The sequence below is a fragment of the Diprion similis genome, chromosome 3 (genome assembly GCF_021155765.1).
Source record: "Diprion similis isolate iyDipSimi1 chromosome 3, iyDipSimi1.1, whole genome shotgun sequence".
NCBI classification, from domain to species: domain Eukaryota; kingdom Metazoa; phylum Arthropoda; class Insecta; order Hymenoptera; family Diprionidae; genus Diprion; species Diprion similis.
The window spans coordinates 18676711-18682710 of record NC_060107.1 but is presented as its reverse complement, the minus strand read 5'-3'; positions in this window follow the sequence as shown (position 1 = coordinate 18682710).

The following is a 6000-nucleotide window of genomic DNA, read 5'->3' as shown; positions in this document are numbered from 1 at the left end:
GCGAGACTCGCTGAACTGGCACCAGGGCTGGCTGCAAACTTGAGGTTTGTGATGGGGGATTATGAACGTGCTGCGATGTCTGCCGTCCGGGATGTTTTCCCCAACGCGCTGCGCTTCATGGGTGCTGGTTTCATTTTAATCAGGTAAAACATGTCGTGACGCTTGTATCGCATTCTGGACGTTGGTTGTGACTGTATTGCTTATTCTTTGGAAATTCACATCACTGTCAGGCTCTCGAGCGAAGGTGGAAACGCCTAGGCCTGTCGGACGCCCCCATAACCGCGTTGGCGATGGCCATGTCACTACCGCTTGCTCCGGCTGACCGATTTCAGGAGGGGCTCGCGTTATTGACAAATGCGGCCGATGAAATCGCGGCCAATCATCCGGCGGTCCTCCAGTTTATGCGGTACCTCAGGACCCAATGGGGCCCCCTTGCGGGAATTGTAAGCGTCCACGATTGTCCGTCTCGAACGAACAACCTGGTGGAATCGTTCCATAATGAAGCGAGACGGAAGCTTGGGGGTCTCCATCCCAACGTCTGGAGGTTTATTGGTATGTTATAATTCGTCCATATGTGGGAGCACTTTCGTGCTTCAGGAGATACCGAATTCCGAAAGAAAATGTTTAAAAGACTTGGCCAACTTCTTAGCGAGTTGTTTTTTCACGTGGTTTTTCACGAATTGATATCGCAGTTTGGTAACAGAAGAAAGTATCACTAAAACTGTGAGGGACGGATTGTATACTCCTGCGAAAACATTGTTGTCAAAACAAGCAAACGCTTGTTATTTCAAAAGAGGTTCTTGAAACTGTTGAAACATTGCCAGCCCCGAATCTCAAGATCTGCGAGTGTTGTTTTTTTTCCATCTGATAAAAATTTTGGTTGTGGGTCTGACTTTCTTATGAGAGATTTGCGGAAAGTCGGAATAATGAAATCGATAATGAGACTCAGGAATTCAGTAACTCCTATAGATCTTAAGGCTAAAGAATTTAGGACTGCAAATTCTTTTTTTTTTCGTCAGCTTCAGAAATTAATTTCAAAGTAATAGATGTTCGGTTTTTTCTGACAATTGAATCGCTTGCAATATTCACATTTTCCATCAATTTCATCAAAATTGCCTCGGAACGAAAAGTAGATACCAAAGAGGGAGATCCAAAAAAAAAGCGGGGTCTTGTCCTTTTTTTTTTTGATGGATTTTCTTCCATGATCTCAATCCACGATCGCCAATTCCATATCCAGCGTCGGTGAAACACTTACAAATCGCCTTGAATTTGAATGCACAGAACACTTGAAGGATCTGATCCTCAACCAGGCGATCGACCTGACCAGGCTGCGAAATGGGGAGCGTGCCAGGCGACCACGCACAATCCGAAACATGAATCGAGATGCCCTCATCAGGGATACTCAGCTGGACCTCAGCGTTGGGAGGTAATGCCATTTCAGATTTAGAATAGTTCACTCTCTTTATAGATTGAGACATGTGGATAGGCTACATATTGAAACCACACAGCGACCTGCAAACGTGCGATATCGTTAAGCGCGATAAGCGTTCCTTGCCTGCTGATGAAGTTCAAACGATTTCACGCATGCGCAGTTTGGTGTCTGGTTTTTACGATTTAGCCCGATGTACCGAGAGAATCTCTCGAGATTCTCAGGCTACGGTGCTGATAGCCGAGTAGCATACATTGAATCCGAGTTAGGATTACCTCCGTTATTCCAGTATTCTGCTGGGCCTTACCTCGATTTGGATTAACCCTCATGTTCTTTTTTAAGGTTCACGTTGCTGGAATTTTTGAGGCGTTGTGCGACCCGGGCACCGACGGGTGTTCTTGTCGGACCTCAGAACGTGGCAGGGGAAGGTTGGTAACCGATTGATTGGAAATTAGGTTTAGCTGGCTTAACCGTATCTATAACAACATTACCGATCATGTCATTTGCAGATGCAGAGCCGGACGTGGAGTTGGTCGAGCCCGGGCTTATTAATCCGGGCGAAACTGTACTCGAGGTGCCAGGTAAATTTTCTGACCACTGCCCAGATATCGATGTTGCGATCACCGTACGAACTGTTTGTCACGTGCTGCCATGCGCATAACATATTCGCCTCGTTTTTCTTTCACAGTTCGACATGGTGGCAGACGTGGTCGTGCGGCCCCGAACCCGCGTGGTCGTGGCGATAGACCCAGAGCCCCGCTTGTCAGGGCTGCAGACGACGCCGTAGCGCCGGCTGTGGAACGGGAGCAGCACCAACCCCCCGTTGAGTTGGTCGCGTTGGAGGATGGTAAGCCCACAAGCGAGGTTCATCTGCTCCTTGAAAAGTTTTAACGCCTGGTAGGACCCTCCCACTATTAACGATTACGGCTTGTCTGTTAGAAATTTGGAAGAAGGTGATTTTTTTTATTTTTTTCTTTATTTTTACGTCACGCTACTTTTCGTGACGTGGGCTCATCTAGCTGGGCTGAATGACGAGACTGCGGCATTTAACGAATTTCCTGCGAATAGAAGGGAGTTGATGCGTTTTGGTTCATTCTCTTGCGATTTCCATATGCCTATACTCACAATTCCGGCGACCCCCCGTCCCCTCCTTCTTCACTGCCGCCACTACCGCAGGCTTTAATATTTAATTTCACATTCAACCGATTCAACACACCGATTATGTACATGCTGGTCACTCATACATCTTTACGTAATTATCGACACTTACATGTTGTTTTAGGAGATGAGGATGTCTTCCACGTACCGGAGGACGATTTTGAAATATTTGCGGTGCCAGTGGAGCCGGTACCTTTCCACCCCGTAAAGGCGATCCCGGAAGTGGAAAGGGTCAATGGCGGGGTACGGGAACGAGGCTTGTGCTGCGTTTGCCTGCAGGATGCCGCAACCCATGCCTTTTTGCCGTGCGGGCATCATTGTTGCTGCGCGGATTGCGTCGGGCAAGTCGGCGAGCGCTGCCCAATATGCAGGGCGAACATTGAGGGGAGCGTGTTCATCATTTCAAACTAGCCCAATCTACTGGGAATTTGCACCACAAAAACACCACAATTTTATATTCCTAGTCGCGCGGTGTGGCGGGGGGGGGGGGGGGGGGGGCTAATTGTTAGTTCAAATCCAGACTTGGCTATCAGTCTTCCGAAGGTTTGGCCACCCTTTCGAATGTTGAGAGGGAATTTGTTTCTGGGACGAGGGGTTCATCGGAATTTGTTTTTGTCACATAACTCGTTTATTTTTAACTTTTCTTTGAAGTGCTAAGAACTGGATTTATAGGAAATCTGATTCTCTATAGCTTTGCTTGTAACAATTTTTTGTCTACGATTGATAGTAGTCACCCTGTCATAGACTATCGATGCCTCACCTTCCCTCCCAACTCCCCCGAGGATCAGAAAAATAAAATTGTGGTGCTGAAATCGTGCAATTTCGGGTTTTTTTTTCTCCTGGTTCATTGCGACTGGGCTAAATGTTCGACGACAAGGCGGTGGCAGAGGAAGTTGAAACGGGGGGAGTCTCAGTTAGTTCTGGTTTGTTGTAGTTCCCCTCTGTCTCTGCAAGAGTCTGATTCCCAAATTACGTGTAATATGTTACTGTATGCTCAATTTCATTTAGTCTTCATTTTGTGCAACGTTAACTCATAAGATACAAATTTACAAGACTGAAAAAAATACTACTCGTGGACGAAGTATGCACTGTGAGATATATATATATATATATATATACTGTGATACAACGTATGGGCATTGAATTGCGACAGATATTTTTTATTGACTGGATTTTAAATGTTCTACAATAAAATAAAGATTAATAAATCGGATATTCGTGAACATTAAAGATGATATGCTGAGGATACTGAAGCTATTGACATAGATACGCTCGAAATACTTGATTCTTGTATCAAAATTGATAATAACTGCAATCTGGAGATCTCACCTACGTACAGATCGCATGAAATACCAAAATCAAAATTAATTAATTTTATAACTATGCGCATAGAGGAAACCTAGACGCTCCGGAAACAATAGTATCGAGAGCGAATACTTTGCTAATACATTTATCAGGAACAGTTTGATCGACACTAAGGCTTTGAAACAAAGAAGCCTATTCAACAATAATATTGTAACGTCTCGTTTTTCTGTGGCTGTCACAGACGCGATGGACGTACTTTATCCCCTTTCCAAGGGCAGTTATGTCGATAAGTGTTGGTGTGGGCGGTCCCTGCCCAAGGGTGCTGCTCGTCCTTCGATGCGGAGGTGCAACGCTGTGCGCGGGAGTATGAGGATTTACATGGGTGAAGCGGCGATGAATCCACCACTGCAATAGTGTGTAGACGTAGCCGGCGAGGTGGATGGGTGTGTGATTTAGCAATGCAGGGTGCGTTGCATTAGCGCACGACCGCAGCCGTGTGTGCGTGTGTAGTGGCAATGAATCCTTCACTGCAATAGTGAGAAGATGCAGCCGAGGGTGTGAGTGAATGTGTACTTTAGCAATGCAGGGTGCGCTGCAATAGCGCACGACCACAGCCGTGTGTGTGTGTGAGTCAGCAATGAATCTTTCACTGCAATAGTGAGAAGACGCAGCCGTTAATATGAGTGGATGTGTGAGTTAGCAATGCAGAGTGCGCTGCAATAGCGCACGACCGCAGCCGTGTGTGTGTGTCAGCAATGAATCTTTCACTGCAATAGTGAGAAGGCACAGCCGTTAATATGGATGGATGTGTGAGTTAGCAATGCAGAGTGCGCTGCAATAGCGCACGACCGCAGCCGTGTGTGTGTGTCAGCAATGAATCTTTCACTGCAATAGTGAGAAGACGCAGCCGTTAATATGGATGGATGTGTGAATTAGCAATGCAGAGTGCGCTGCAATAGCGCACGACTGCAGCCGTGTGTGTGTGTGTCAGCAATGAATCTTTCACTGCAATAGTGAGAAGACGCAGCCGTTAGTATGGATGGATGTGTGAGTTAGCAATGCAGAGTGCGCTGCAATAGCGCACGACCGCAGCCGTGTGTGTGTGTCAGCAATGAATCCTTCACTGCAATAGTGATAAGATGCAGCCGGTGGAATGAAGGGGTGGGTGATTGACAGAATCTCTCTTTGCGCGTGTTGGCTAAAATAAGAATTTTGATCTATTTTGCCTACGGCGTTTAACATTATACAAAAAAAATAGAAAAATGAAGAATCAGCCGATGTTGGGTGATAAAATAATGATAATGATAAGTATTAGTAGTGAAATAGTACAGAAAGTTGTGTGGCCTAATATCGGCGCCAGCTACCGAATAAATTGGTTAAATGTGGGTATGGTAATTAATGACAATCGTTAATAGTCGTTGACGAGCTGCAGAGCAGTAAATAAAGATTATATAAATTTATGTAGGCTTGCTGTTTAGAATGGTCTGAGATTTCGAAATAGAAGAATATAATACTTTAAATAGCCGTTATACGGTTAGAACACAATGTATATAATTGGATCAACTGAGCGGTCTCAGTTGATCCTTTGTTTGCGAATTAGCTTCTCCAAAGGAGAGCTGGAAGAAGAGAGTATCCTCCTGTGTCCGAGGTGCCGGCTTACATACTATTTTGGTTCCTTCCCCCTCTTTGTCGGCGCGCGAGGCTCGGACGCCGTGCGTTATATAGATATGGGTTTTTTGCTTGCTGTGCCGGATTAGCGTGCCTCCTATAGGTATATTTCTTAGTATATACATATTATTCTATTCTCTTTGGCTTTACTTGTTTTTGAATATTATAGGACTAGTTTCAGTCTTTTATATGTTATATCCGTGCTTTGTGGCGGCTAAAGTTAATTCGAGGAGTGGTTGACTCGAGGGAAGTGGGTTGCTTCCGTGGATTATAATACATAACGTCTTTCGGGCGTTACAATATTGAAGAGAGGGAAAGTTGTAAATATTTTGGTATGCGTCGTATTTGATTTCAATTTGAAATTGGACAAACACATTGAACACCTTGTAAATAACACTGAATATCTAGTATTTTTTATAAAACTCTACTGAGCCTCGTGC